The following is a 15,752-nucleotide window of genomic DNA, read 5'->3' as shown; positions in this document are numbered from 1 at the left end:
GAGTGAGACCCCAAGGCTTAGGTTGGGGATAATAGGTAGATGCAATTGAGAGCTCTCTCTGTAATATTCTCTGGAATGCTTGGACTTCAGAAGTGGCCCACGTGGCCTAATTGGAAGATAGTGGGCCCTTCTTACTTGAAGACCAGATAGTGAGACAGTGCCTTATAAGACAACGTCTGTCCTTCTCAGGATCTGCCTCTACCTCCACTCCCAGCCACGAGATTCATAATTAAGGTCAGATGTCAGCACAACCTAACGGGGAAAGCAGAGCCTGCTAAGGGAGAAAAGGGATTCTACGCCCGAGCAGCTCAGAACCTGACTGGTGTGTACTGTTAAGAACTGGCGAGTATGTCTGGGAGTGAATCTCCATGGTGCTGGACCAGAGGGTTGGAATCCAGAACTGGGTAAGAGAGAGTTTCTCCCTAAGGGGGCACTCACCTATCACTCAGAATTAGCTATCTGGCAAGGGTCCCAGGATGTGGGTCTCATACGCTGCTTGGATAAGTCTTGGAAACTTGGATAAAGTGTTGGCCTACATAAAACGAAGTAAAGATGGCAGAACTGCCAAGGCTGACTGTGGAGAAAAGAAACAAGAGACTTGGAGAAGTGGACATGCTAGAATAGGTCTCTCACGGGAGGTCAGTTGGCCATGCTCCTGGGGAGAACACTGCATGTATGCAGGTGATAAGGAATGCACTGTTGAGTTTGGAGTCCTAATTAGGGAAAAGGAGTCAGGATGGCAGGACCAGGGGAAAGCAAAAAAATGGATAAGTTGTAAGTTTGCCTTTCTTCACGGTCCAGGACACAGAGCCATCCTATGAAAATAACTCACCATCTTCCCGCACCCAGCTATTACCAGACCGTCGGCTGATAGAAAAGTGCAAGTTAGCTCACTGCGACTTATCAGTACCGCAGAAAGCCGTCTTCAGCACACAGCACAAGCACCATCCTATAAAATCCCCAGCAAGCTTGCAGCCAGCTCCTCTCTTGCTGACTTGCCTGTTGCTTTCCTGAAACATACTTTCCTGCTTTTCTAATAAATTTGCCTTTCTTTACCTATAACTATCTTGATAAATTCTTTTTACCATCTGCGCCACTAGCCCCAGATAGTTGCTACCCATGACAGTGAGGACACCAGCACATTGAGAAACTCAGTGGCAACTGTCTTCTGTAGGTTGGGGCCGACAAGAGATGACAGTACAGAACTGGTCACACAGTAGCAGAGGCCAGCAGCACTTAATTGTCAGAAGCTAGATGGCATAATAAGGACGGTAAATTTGGAAGGACAGTCAGGGGACATCTAAGGAGGTGTTTCTAGAAACATGGTGATTCTAGGGGAAAGATAAATGGGCAGGCAACCAGGCATTGTTTACAGGGTACCCTAAAAATCTTAGTGCAGTTTTAAGCTCTAAAGAGAGATCAAGAATGATACGTTTAAAACAACTAAAAGTATAATTGGATTGTTCGCAACACAAAGGATAAATGCATTAAGGAATGGAGACCCAATTTTATGTGATGTGATTAGTACTCACTGCATGCCTGTATCAAAACATTTTATGTACCCCATAAATACATACACCTACTGTGTACCCTCAAAAATTAAAACAAAAAAAAAAGAGAAAAAAGAAAAAAGAATGGATGATAAGGAGGCTAAAGTCAGCCATTCCTAGTGGGAAGTTATACCTTCTTGCCCAATTTCAAGACCTAAGCTAGTTCTCAGACACAGAACTCATTGAGTAAAGAAAAGGTCCAGCACATGCCGAGAAGGACCTGTACATGCAGGATATACAGCACAGCCTTTGCAGTGTGGATTCCCCAGTGCTCCCAAAAGAAACTACGGCCACCTATGTAGGTGCCATACCTTGGAAAGAAGGGAACACCCAGATCTTATATCCAAGGCTCTTGAATAGAGCAATATCCGAGAAATCTAATGTCACCATGGCCTCCCTGTTAGAGTAGAGAAATGTAGGTATGAGAAAATAAATAAGGCAGGAGGCTCAGCATGGCCATGGGCAGCAGCGGTGGTGGTGGTAGAGGTGGAGATGGAGTCCTGGACAGGAGGACTGGGTGTTGTTCCTGTGCAGTCAGGTCAGAGTGATGATTGTGACGTTTGGAATGATACAGCATTGATAGAAGCTTATGACAAAGCCATGCTTCTTTTAAGCCACTGTTCTCAAGAATGATGACATTTGTGAAACTTCAGATAACCAAAAGGCACACCTAAAAGAAAACCCAAGAAGGATAAGAGCCAAAAATAGAATATGCAACTCCTGTGTGAATACGCAAACAGGAAAGCTGGTGGCGCATGTTCTGCATTAGGTCAGAAGACAACTGTCTTCACCCAGCTACATCATTGCTTCAGTTGATTGTATTTTATTTTTATTATTATTATTTTGAGACAGCATCTTGCTCTGTCACCCAGGCTGGAGTGCAGTGGCACGATCATAACTCACAGCAGCCTCCACCTCTCAGGCCCAACTGATCCTCCTGCCTCAGCCTCCTGAGTAGCTGGGACTTAATTTTTACTTTTCATAGAGGCAGGTTCTTACTACACGGCCCAGGCTGGTCTTGAACTTCTGGGCTCAAGCGATTCTCCCGCCTCAGCCTCCCAAAGTGCTGGGATTACGGGTGTAAGCCACCACAGCCTGAGCCGCTTTGGTTGATTTTAAGGGAAAAACCCATGTTGCGGTGTACACTGGATATGGAAATGGAGAGGAGCAAAATCTGCCTGATCTACTACTTTCCCCAACCTCTGAAGTAGCTAATAATATAGAATAGAACACTCAGGAGAATGAAAGTCAAGTTCCACTGGATGAAAATGAGAACTCCAAGTCTCCTGGAAATAAACCAAATAACATCAAATCAAAAGCTACTCCATGGAACTCCTTTCTCCTTCTGCCACCCCCATGTCAGGGTCAGGACTGAGACCAGGAAAGCCAGGTCTAAAATTCAATGTTCCTCCACCAGCACCCCATTTCCTGTCATGCTGGCTGCCTTCATTTCCCTCTGGACCATCAATAATTCCTCCACTTCCACCTGTCATATGTCCAGAGTCTCTTAATGATGCTTTGCTTTGGGAAGTGTGATCATCTCTCAGTACCTAACTGGCTATCATACTAGCTATTATATGGTGTGATGGTTAATATTAGGTGTCAATTTGATTGGATGGAAGGATGCCTTGATAGCTGGTAAAGTACTGTTTCTGGGTGTGTCTATGATGGTGTTGCTAGAGGAGACTGACATTTGAGTGGGTGGGCTGGGAGAGGAAGACCCACCCTCAGTGTGGGTGGGCACCATCCTATCGGTTGCCAGTGATGCAGGCAGAAGTGGGTGGGATAACCTTGCCTGCTGAGTCCTCTGGCTGCCTTCCTTCTCCTGTGCTGGATGCTTCCTTCTACTTCTCCTGCCCTTGGACATTAGACTCCAGGTTCTTTGGACTCTGGGACTTGCACTAGTGGTTTGCTGGGGGCTCTCGGGTCTTTGGCCACAGACTTTCAGTCTGCATAAGGCTGCATAATCAGCTTCCCTGGTTTGAGGCTTTTAGACTCGGACTGAGCGACTACCAGCTTCTCTCTTCCCCAGCTAGAAGACAGCGTATCATGGGCCTTCACCTTGTGATTGTGTGAGTCAGTTCTCCCTGATAAACTCTCTCAGAGTAAGAACTGGCTCATACAGTCACACACACAATGCATGATATGTATATGATATATATATAGAATATTAATGTAAATGGTATAGATACACATATATATAACCCATGTATATACATACACATATATCCTACTAGTTCTGTCCCTCTGGAGAACCTTGACTAATACATATGAGGGTTTCTTTGTGTGTTTTTTGAGATGGGTGGTGTGATCTAGGCTCACTGCAACCTCCGCCTCCCAGGTTCAAGCAATTCTCCGGCCTCAGCCTCCCAAGTAGCTGGGATTACAGGCATGCGCCACCACGCCTGGCTAATTTTTGTATTTTTAGTAGAGGCGGAGTTTCATCATGTTGCCCAGGCTGGTCTTGAACTCCTGGCCTCAAGTGATCTGCCCACCTCAGCCTCCCAAAGTGATGGGATTACAGGCATAAGCCACCATGCCTGGCATGAGGCACCGCGCCTGGTGAGTTTCAAACTAAAAATAAAAGAGAAAGGTGCTCACATGTCAATTAAGAAGTAATTCTGCCATCATTATAAAAGTGAATCTTACTTTTGCATAAATTTTATGATTTGTGGAAAACAAATGTTTTACAATATTTAAAAAAATCGAGTTGTTAAAAAGTTGAAAAGTTAATGTAAAACAACATTAAAGGGATTTTGATGCCAAAACTATTAGATAAAAAGTTGATCTACATCCACCCCAGAATTCTCATCATATCAAAATATCATCTCACCAAAGACTTGCTGGTTGGTTGTGTGGGCAAAACATATGTATACAATGAAGAGATCCTTAGGATCTGATGATATTGCATCACCAGGAGTCAGACAACCAGACATGCTTTTTCATTTGTCATGTAGTGTGCACCTGTGATGTGTTCTTGTCAAAAGAGCTCAACTGAAATTTAGTTGAGCTTTTAGATCTAATTTTCCATTTGCAGAAGATACTGGGGCTAGAACAACAAGTTAAATGACATCATTAAAGAAATGACCAGATAGGTTCAGAATGTGGAATATTGTAGAGATAACTGGCCTCATTTCTTCAAAATATCAGCATTCAGGAAGAAGAAGGAAGTGGAGTGGGTAACTCTTCTAGACTCAAAGTTACTTAAGGCCAGGCAGGGTGGCTCAAGTCTGTAATCCCAGCACTTTGGGAGGCTGAGACAGGAGATGCACTTGAGGCCAGGAATTTGAGACCAGCCTGGGCAACATAGCCAGACCCCATCTCTACAAAAATCATTAAAAAATTAGCCAGGCATGATGGTGAGTGCCTGTAGTCCCAGCTGCTCAGGTGGCTGGGCTGGGAGGATCTGTTGCGCCCAGGAGTTCAAGATCGCAGTGAGCTATGATTGCGCCACTACCTGACAGCCTAGGTGACAGATCAAGACTCTGTCTCTAAAAAAATAAAAATAAAAGTTACTTAGGAGACTTAATAACTAAAGGCAATGTGCAATCTTTGATTGGAACCCTTTGTTTGTTTGTTTATTTGTTTGTTTGAGACAGGGTCAGGCTGGAGTGCAGTGGCGCAATCTTGGCTCACTGTAACCTCTGCCTCCCAGGTTCAAGTGATTCTCTGTCTCGGTCACCCAAGTAGCTGGGTGCACGCCACCATGCCTGGCCAATTTTTGTATTTTTAGTAGAGATAGTGTTTCACCATGTTGGCCAGGCTAGTCTTGAACTGCTGACCTCAGGTGATCTGCCCGCCCCAAAGTGCTGGGATTATAGGCGTGAGCCATTGCGTCCAGCCTGAAGCCTGGTTTTAAAAGTCATCTGTAAAAGACTTGGGCAAAGGGCCATTGAAGAAATTTGAATATGGACTAGATTTTATTTTATTTTTTTATTTTTAAAATTTTATTTATTCATTTATTTTTTATTTTTGAGGCAGAGTCTCACTCTGTCGCCTAGGCTGGAGTGCAGTGGCCGGATCTCAGCTCACTGCAAGCTCCGCCTCCCGGGTTCCCGCCATTCTCCTGCCTCAGCCTCCCGAGTAGCTGGGACTACAGGCGCCTGCCACCACACCTGGCTAGTTTTTTGTATTTTTAGTAGAGACGGGGTTTCACTGTGTTAGCCAGGATGGTTTCGATCTCCTGACCTTTTGATCCATCTGCCTCGGCCTCCCAAAGTGCTGGGATTACAGGCGTGAGCCACCACGCCCGGCCCTGAATATGGACTGTATTTTAAATGATATTAGACAATTATTGCTAATTTTATGAGCTGGGATAAGGGTATTGTAGTTTATAGAAGAATGTCTTTATAAATGTGCGTGCTGAAGTATTTAAGAGTGAACTGTTAAAATATCTCTAAGATATTTTCAAACAGTTTAGCAAAATGTGTGCGTGTGTGTGTGTGTGTGTGTGTCTCTGTGTGTAAAGTATAAATGGCAAAATGTTAATGAACCTAACTGGCATATTTATTAATGTTCACTGTCCTATTTTTTCTATTTTCTTTATGTTTAAAAGTCTATAATAAATTTTTTTTTCATAAAAAAAGAAAAGAAAGTCCTTGATAAAGTTTGTCTCTCACTGGGTCTGTGCATCCTGCCACCCACAACACCAGTGTCATTTCCTTAGTTCCGGAATACATCAGTCTCCTAAGTAACTTTTTCATTTTTATTCTTCTAGAGACAAGTTTTTTTTTTTTTTTTTAGAAATGAGCTCTCAATCTGTCGCCCAGGCTGGAGCGCAGTGACTTGATCATGGCTCACTGCACCATCCCGGGTTCAAGTGATCCTCCCACCTCAATCTCCCGAATAGCTGGAATTACAGGCACACACCACCACGACTAGCTCGTTTTTTGTATTTTTAGTACAGACGGGGTTTCTCAACGTTGCCCAGGCTGGTCTTGAACTCCTAAGCTCAAGCAATCCACCTGCCTCAGCCTCCCAAAGTGCTGGGACTACAGGCATGAGCCACTGGGCCCAGCAGAGACAAGCTCTTGACCACATATGGCAGCTGGTAGACAGAATCCTACATTGGTTCCTGGACTGTGGAATAAGAACTACCATAGTAGGAAAGGCCACCTGAAAGTTCCTAAAATTATCCCCTCTGACCTTGATAGTAAGTATCTCGTTCAGAGAGAGAGCAGAGATTGGTGCCACCCTCAAGGACTTTAATAGTTCACAGCTGGCGGTCCTTCTTGTAACTCCATTTAATTCACCAGTCTCACCTCTGCAAAATCTGGGTGCATCATGGCAGCTGACAGTGGCCAATCACAAACTTAACCCTAATTTTAGCTGCTGTTCTCGATATGGTATCCTTACAGAGCAGATGAACCCAGGTTGGGTCTGTGATACGCAGCTATTAATCTAGGAAGGGCATTCTTTCAATACCCATTAGGAAGGGGCATTAGTTCTCATTTCCGTGGGATGAACTGCAGCAGGCTGTCACTGTCTTGCCTCAGAATGAAATCATCCTCCCATTCTAGTTTATTTCTATGAAATTTCAACTTTCAGGAAGGACAGCAAATATTTGATAGTTTGTCAGTTAGTTCTGCCTATGAAGACAGAAGGTAGACCTTGAAAATATGTCAAGCTTTTTGGCCGAAGTCTACGCTCACTACTTTGTTGGATGCTGAGCCAACAAGCCTCAGACAAAGCTGTGAGACTGAGAGTTTCAACGTGGCAGGTAGTAGCAAAGATATTCCTATTAAATTACTGGCAACAAATCACTGGAAATCATAAAATGGTTGTTATGGGTATTAATGATGTCATAAAAATTGTTCAAAGGCATTGAAATCTTCTCTGATTGTCTCTCCGTTAAATATCCGGTGTGCCTCAGCCTCCAAAAGCAGAGCACGCTCCCCCTTTTCTTCATACAGTGCACACTTAGTGGTGGCCATTTGATTGTATTTACCTGTTTTGCCATTTCCTTCAACACCTAATCTGGATCAAAAGGCATCTTTTTGTCCATCACCTGTTCTCCATAATTAAAGCAGTGGATGAATTGGCATTTAGGTGTATTCTTTCTCTTTCTCTCTCTCTCTTTTTTGTTTTTTTAAACTGAGACAGGATCTCGCTCTGTCACCGAGCCTGGAACATGGTGGTGCGATCACAGCTCACTTCAGCTTCGAACTCCTGGGTTCAAGCGATCCTCCCACCTCAGCTTCCCAAGCAGGTGAAACATACTTTCTGAGTAGGTACGCACCAGCGTGCCTGGTTAAATTTTTTTTTTTTTTTTTTTTTTTTTAGATGACGTCTTGCTCTGTCACCCAGACGGGAGTGCAATGGCATGATCTTGGCTCACTGCAACCTCCTGCCTCCTGGGTTCAAACCATTCCCTACCTCAGCTTCCTGAGTAGCTGGGGTTATAGGTGCCTCCCACCATGCCTGGCTAATTTTTGTATTTTCAGTAGAGATGGGGTTTCACCAACTTGGTCAGGCTGGTCTCTAACTCCTGACCTCAGGTGATCCACCTACCTCGGCCTCCCAAACTGCTGGGATTACAGTGTGAGTCCTCGAACCTAGCATTTAAATTTTTTTTTGATAGAAAAAAATTATTTTTTAATAGGGTCTTGCTATGTTGCTCGGGCTGGTCTGAAACTCCTGAGCTCAAGTGATCCTCCAGCCTTGGCCTCCCAAAGTCCTGGGATGACAGGCGCCAGCCACCGTGCCCTGCTGACTCACATTCTATGTTCATGCATAGCAGATACTCTGTCAGCTCTGATCCCAAAGCCTCTTCTGTACAAGTGCCCTACAGCTCATAAAATCATAATTAACAAAACAAGAAAAGACCTGTTTATATAGCCTGTGTTTTCAGAGATAAATAAGATCAAAAGCCATAGAACATTATCCCCAAGGAAAACACGTATGGCAGGAGTAGCTCCATGCCCTGTTCCTCAGTTCTGTCCAGCCTCGGTGAGAAATATCTGCTAGCAAGAGGACATGGTAGTAAAGACTCTTTCAATTTATCTGCCACATTATTCTGCTTTCTCTTTATGCATAATATTGGTCATTAACTTTGGGGCTGGTGTTGTTTGTTTCTTAATGTTCATGTCACTGATACCTCTTACTGCTACTACCTCTTCTCTGCCTTTAGTGATACAATTGATTGGTTTCATACTTGAAAAGCGATACTTTGCTTTTATTCCAGGAAACCTCATGTGGATGCTGGAAAGGTCACTGAGCTTGTATGAAAGTGATACAAAAGTTTGGATGGCTTTGTGCCATTATGGGACAAAATTCAATACAGACAAAGCATGAAGGGCAAAAAGTGAATGGATCACTTGTCGAACGAAATCCAATTTTCAGATATTCATGATGCTACATCCTATTCACACTTTTCTTTTCCAATCCTTGTGTGAAATCATCACCTTCACAGATTCACTTGTCCCAACATGTAAGAATTCGCATTCCACATTTGTGCCGGCGTCTTGTTTACTATGTTTGGGTATGGTGTTATTCTGGTTGTAGTATGTATGTTATTATTTCATTATTGCCTTTATGCCTCAATAAACCATTTTGTGCCACTAATCCACTTTTGTGAAATGAAGCTAAAATGCAATGTGTGAGTAAAAATAAAAAGCCACCTTGAATAAAGTAGGCAGTATTATGTAAATGATTTGGAAGCGCATAAGCCTCAAGGTAGCAGACCCTACTTACTGGATAGCAGCTGCCCCCAAAATGGTCAGCACAATTTGTGGCTCCTGTGCAACCTCTGAACACATCATTATTTTTAGCATTTTAATGGCATTTCTTGAAAAGCATAGTTTATCTTACATTTTCAATTTATGACACGAATATCAACAAAATTGCCTCACAGCTTTTCCTCTGAGGCTGCCTGTGGGATGCGTGATAGCCGTAGAGGGATGACCCAGGGTGTGTGAGCCACACTGCTCTCCACCTCTTGCCTTCTCCACTTAAATATTTGCTTACATTTTTAAAAGTTATTTTTCATAGTTTTATTTCCTATCCTTGGTTACCTTGGTTATTTACTTCTCTGGACTTTTTTTTTTTTTTTTTTCCAGATGGAGTCTTGCTCTGTTGCCCAGGCTGGAGTTCTGTGGTGTGATCTCAGCTCACTGCAACCTCCACCTCCTGGGTTCAAGTGATTCTCCTGCCTCAGCCTCCTGAGTAGCTGGGATTACAGGCACCCGCCATGGCACCTGGCTAATTTTTGCATTTTTAGTAGAGACGGGGTTTAACCATGTTGGCCAGGCTGGTCTCAAACTGCTGACCTCAGGTGATCTGCCCATCTTGGTCTCCCAAAGTGCTTGGATTACAGGCGTGAGCCACCGCACCCAGCCCTCTGGACTTTATTTTTGCATATAATCTTAGAATCTCTTTCCTTCTCCAAAAAGTTAACATGTTATCTCAGTAGTAGTCATTAAATCATTTTTATTTTCTCCATTTATTTCCACTGCCACGTTGATCACATACACTTTCTTACAGGCCTTCAGCACAATTTCAGGGGCTCCCTTCGTATCAGCCCTGCAGGCAAATCTCTTTTCTTTCTGTTCCACTTTTTGATTTCTTATTCTACTCTTGCATTTGCACTGCGCTACTTTACTTAAGCTTAGTATGTTTTACTACTTGGTAGTGCAAGATCCACCTAATTTCTCTTCTTTTTTCACATTTTTATTGGCCATTCTTTCCCAGGGAATATGCATATATTAGTGGTTTCTGGGTTTTGGTTTTCACGCACAAGGCTTTGGAATAAGCAAGAAAGCACTCTACAAATATGAGACATTTTTCTTCTTGTAGTCTTATTATTAGCGATCCTATTAACAGGCAATTTTAATAAAATAGGTAACCTTTTCTCACATGGGAGATCTCAGGTTTTGATACTGTTACCAACATTTTATAAGAAGCCCTTCATATTGTGACCCTAAGTTTTCCTAGTCTGAGATGCTGGGAACACATGAATTGATGTGGTTGTCATTAGCTAATGCAACAGGCCAAATTATTTCTCCACTGGACTGTGGAGACACTGCCACTACCTGTTGGCCAAAATAATTAAGATTGGACTACATTTTTAGGATGCTAAAATTGCCAATAAAAAGTAAAAAACATGTAGTCAGCCTATTAATTCCTTTGTTTCTATGACTCTAAGCAATCAATTTTTCACATTCCACACCTACACTGAGATAACTAACTCGGAAAGTTCAGTTTGGACACCAGGGAGGCAGAACTTTAAAGTAGCATCTTATTAAAAGCACATACAGGCAGAAAAATCCCATGGGTCTTGCTATGAGTTTGCATACTCTATGCGTATATTGTCAGGGCAAACATCTTAGAGATCCAGACGGTTCACAAAGCATCTTGTGATTAAGTGATCTGAGGCAAAGGACCCATTGGTGGCCTTGTATTGTTAGTAGTTAAATATGATATAGCTTCTGTAATCAGAATCCACTAAATGAAAACAGAGCGGGTACTACTGTTTGTACTTGGTGTGCCAAGTTAGGTTTCTCTGTGGACTTCAAGAGATTTTTTTAAATGTTGTTTTATTATATTTGTAATTAGCCCTTGTGAAGGAAGGCTCTTTTAGTTTCTGCAGTGATGCATTGCAGCTTTCATTATAACAAATACCCATGACCCCTGGTGCCTAACTGTAAACAATGATAGTTACTAGCCTCATTAGGAGACTAGCAGATGGCTCATAAAGTCCTCACTGGAGTTTCAACCCATTGGTGGCTTGCAGCACACAAATGTTTATCTTTAAACAGTGTAAAATATGTCAGAAGGGGTCTGCATTCTCCTTTCATTAGTATTAATGCATTCTGATTTTAACAAGGAAAATTTCTTTGATTATACTTTTTGTTTGTTTGTTTGCTTACTCTAACGTGAACTGATTTTCAGAATTTTTTCTGGCATCTTACCTTTTGGAAGAACAAACCAAATTCTGTCAACTTCTCATTTTTGTCTTTACTCGTTCTGCAGACATTTCTGAATCCTACTATAGGCGAGGCTAAAATATTAGAGATAGAGTGATGAATACAATATGGTAGATGCTCAATAAATACTTACTGAAAATGCAGTGGTTTCCCCCTAAGGACAGTTTTGCTCTCCACGGTTTCAGTTACCTGCAGCAAACCTTGATCTGAAAATATTACATGGAAAATTTCAGAAATGCAAAATTCATAAGTTTTGAAAGTGCATGCTGCTCTGAGTGGCATAATGAAATCTTGCAACATTGGCTCTGTCCCGCCTGAGGGGTGAATCATTCCTTTCTCTAGCATATCCGTGGTGTCTACACTACCTGCCCGCTAGTCCCTTAGTAGCCGGCTTGGTTATCAGATTGATGGTCTCGGGTATCACAATGTTTGCATCCAAGCCACCTTTATTTTACTTTCTAGGGGTCCCAAAGTGCAAGAGTAGTGATGCGGGCAATTTGGATATACCAAAGAGAAGCAATAAAGTACTTCTTCTAAGTGAAAAGGAGAAAGTTCTCAACTTATAAGGAAGGACAAAAAATTCTACACTGAGGTGTACTGATCTACAGTAAGGTCAAATCTTCAATCCGTGAAATTGTGAAGAAGGAACGAGAAATTTGTGCTAGTTCTGCTGTTGCATCTCAGATTGCTATAGTCATGGCCACAGTGCGTGGTAAGTGCTCAGTGAAGATGGAAAAAAGGCATCACATTGGTGGGCGGAAGACATGAACATAAAACATGTTTTAGGTATTCAGTGGAGGTCTTGGAACACAGGGACAGTGGCACTATTTTTCATATCTTCTGCCTATTTTTCGTATCTTTTACCTATCTTTCCCATTGGATGGTTTATCACTTTTTGCTCATTCATCAATGAAATCATATTTTAAGATTAATTTTGTTTTTGAGATGGAGTTTCATTCTGTCACCCAGGCTGGAGTGCAGTGGCGTCATCTCAGCTTGCTGCAACCTCCGCCTCCCGGGTTCAAGTGATTCTCCTGCCTCAGTCTCCCGAGTAGCTGGGACTACAGGTGTGCGCCACCACACCTGGCTAATTTTTGTATTTTTAGTGGAGATGGGATTTCGCCATGTTGGCCAGGCTTGTCTTTAACTCCTGACCTCAGGTGATCTGCCTGCCTTGGCCTCCTAAAGTGCTGGGATTACAAGCGTGAGCCACTGCCCCTGGCCTTTAAGATTAATTTATATCAGATAAATTAACTGATCATAAAGTATGCCCATTTTAGATTTTTATAAACACAGCTGTGCACTACATAATGATGTTTCAATCAGCATCGGTCAAGGTTATCATGGAGCTGCCCTAAGCAGGTGTTTCATTTTTGTGTTTGATACCGTATTTTTACTGTACCTCTTCTGTGTTTGGATATGTTCAGATACGTAAATCCTTGCCATTTTGCTACAGTTGCCTATAGTGTTCAGTAGAGTCACATGCTATACAGGTTTGTAGCCTAGGCGCAGTAGGCTGTACCTCGTACCTAGGTGTGTAGTAGGTTGGGCCATCTAGATTTGTAGGTGGAAGACATGATCAGAAAATGTGTTTCGATTGACAACAAATGCGTTGTGCCAGAAAGCACGGAACTTACAGGAAGACTTGAGCAAGGGTTCCCCTGAAATAAGTGACACCAAGCCATTTACTACAAGTAAGGGATGGTTCCACAGATTCAGGAATAGGTTTGGACCAAAAAATAAAAAAATGACTGCAGAAGCTGCACCTGCCGATGAAGAAGCTGCTGCTGCATTTCTGGCAGAGCTGAGGAAGTTGATTAAGGAGAAAGAACACCATACAAATCTTCAACTGTGATGAAACGAGGTGTTTCTGGAAGAAGATGCCCAATAGAACCTGCGTTCATAAAAGTTCAAAGGAGGCGCTGGGGCATGAAGCATGGTAACGCTGGTACCAGGTGACAATGCTGCAGGGCATATGATGAAGCCAGGTCTCATGCACAGAGTGAAGAATGCATGTGCTCTCAACAACCACCACCACCTACTATGTACCCACAAAAATTAAATTTTAAAACTTCATGATTTAAACCCCTCCAAATTATCTGCCCATGTTCTGTCGCTATAATCAGAAAGTGTGGCTGAGAATCATCTCGTTCATGGAATGACTCCACCAATGCTTCATCCCAGAAGGGAAAAAATACTTGGAAGAGGAAGGGGTGGAATTTAAAGTCCTGTTTAGACAACAGACATTGCACCTGCACAGCCTGAATTTGTTTGTTGAGAAAATTAAACTGTCGAGGTTGTGTTTTTACCTCCAAGTACAACCTCATTGCTTCAGCCCTTTGTCCAGGGCATGACATCATTTAGCTTGTCAAAACCGTATACACCCACCTGAGATTCTGATCAGCAATTGATGCAGACTCTAATCTGGACATAATGCGGTGCTGGAAATTATTCACTATCACTGACACAATAACACTCACCAAAGCTACAATGCATGAATCAAAACCAGCAATTATAAATGTCTGCAGCAAGAACCTATTGAGTGAAGTCATGAATGATTTTAAAGGCTTTCTGGGATTGATGAAGTTAGGAAAATCACTCGTGCAGAAAGACAAGTTGGTGGAGAACGATTTGCCGACATGCTTGAGAGGAAGTGGGAGAACACATTGAAGGCCATTGACAAGTGTTAAACCAGGAATTGGGAGAACTTGAGTCATCCACAGAGGAAGTGGAAGAAGAAACCGAAGTGGAATCAGCAATGTGGACATTACCAACATTTGCTGAAGTGTTTCCGATTTCACAGACTTTTAAAGACAAAATTATGAAATGTGATCCTTAGTTGGAACGCAGCATTAAAGTCACCCGCATGATCACCAGAGGATGAGAACGTCTGCAGCAAAGCTTTGAAGAGTTAGAGACAACCTCTGATTACGACGTTCTTCCAAAGTTTTCAGCAAAAAAATGTTCAACTATCCAGGATCCTCAGCTATCAACATCATCGGCTCCTGACATTCAACTGTCAGCATTGTCATGGCCCAGTGACCCGGACCACCCGTGGCAGCTCATCCCCCTTTGGACATAACGTCAGCAGGTCCGTAGTAGCCTAACACTATGTCACAACGCCAATGACATTCACCTCACTTCACTCATCACAAAGGCATTTCATCATCTCACATCATCGTCAGAAGGGCGAGTACAGCGCAGTAAGATATTTTGAGACAGCAAGACCAGATTCGCATAACTTTTGTTACAGTGTATCATTATAATTGGTCCATTTTATTATTGTTGTTGTTAATCTCTGACTCTAATTTATAGGTTAAGCTTTATCATAGGTATGTAGGCATAGGAAAAAAATACTGTGTATAGGGTTTGGCACTGTCTGAGGTTTCAGACATCCACTGGGGGTCTTGGAACATATCCCCAAAGATAAGGAGGGACTCCTGTACTTACAGAAAGACTGAAACTAAAATTAAAGTGCCGTTTCATTTTATATACTTGTGCTCTCTAGTGAAAGAGTACTTGAGCACTATTTCTCAAAGAGCCATATTATTTTTGTCTATACATATTTCCTTTGAACTACAAAATGTTAGAAATTGGAGAATATGTTTTACATCAGCTTAAGACTTTTCTGAGTCAGACACATATGAAATTTTCAGGGCTAAAAGTTACCTAGATAAAAACAACAATAGTGAACATTTATTGAGCATTTACTGTGTGCCACTGCTTACCTATGCTAAGGATTTTATTACCTCACTTAATTCTGTAAAGTCTAAACAATCCACGGGGAATGTACTATTTCCTCATTTTACAGATGAAACTAAAGCTTAAAAATATTAATCAAGTTACCCAAGTTCTCCCAGGCAAAATGTGGCTGAGACTAGGTTCAAATGGAGGGAATTTGACTCCAGATCCCATACTATTTTGAACTGTTATATGTTAGTCACAACAGTGTTTACGTCTAGACATCCATGTGTCTACAATAGTTTATTCCTACCCAGCATTGTTTGGAAGACTGCATTTGTAAGTATTTAACCATTCGGACTGCTTGGTTCAAATCCTGGTTCTATCATTCAAAGCTGTGTGACTGGCCGGTCGCGGTGGCTCACGCCTGTAATCCCAGCACTTTGGGAAGCTGAGGCGGGTGGATCACCTGAGGTCAGGAGTCTGAGACCAGGTTGTCCAACATGGTGAAACCCTGTCTCTACTAAAAATACAAAAATTAGCTAGGTGTGGTGGTACGTGCCTGTAATCCCAGCTACTCGGGAGGCTGAGGCAAGAG

General features: G+C 42.5%; 1 protein-coding gene and 1 pseudogene across 1 annotated transcript in view; both read left to right on the top strand.

Moving 5' to 3' along the window:
• Positions 1-15,752, top strand: part of DCTD (dCMP deaminase) — a 500,232-nt gene that overhangs the window by 362,729 nt on the left and 121,751 nt on the right. The gene's annotated exons all lie outside the window — the stretch shown is intronic.
• On the top strand, positions 2,043-13,328 carry LOC100423486 (survival motor neuron protein pseudogene; annotated as a pseudogene).

Source organism: Macaca mulatta, chromosome 5 (genome assembly GCF_049350105.2).
Source record: "Macaca mulatta isolate MMU2019108-1 chromosome 5, T2T-MMU8v2.0, whole genome shotgun sequence".
NCBI classification, from domain to species: domain Eukaryota; kingdom Metazoa; phylum Chordata; class Mammalia; order Primates; family Cercopithecidae; genus Macaca; species Macaca mulatta.
This window is presented reverse-complemented; position numbering and strand designations above follow the sequence as displayed.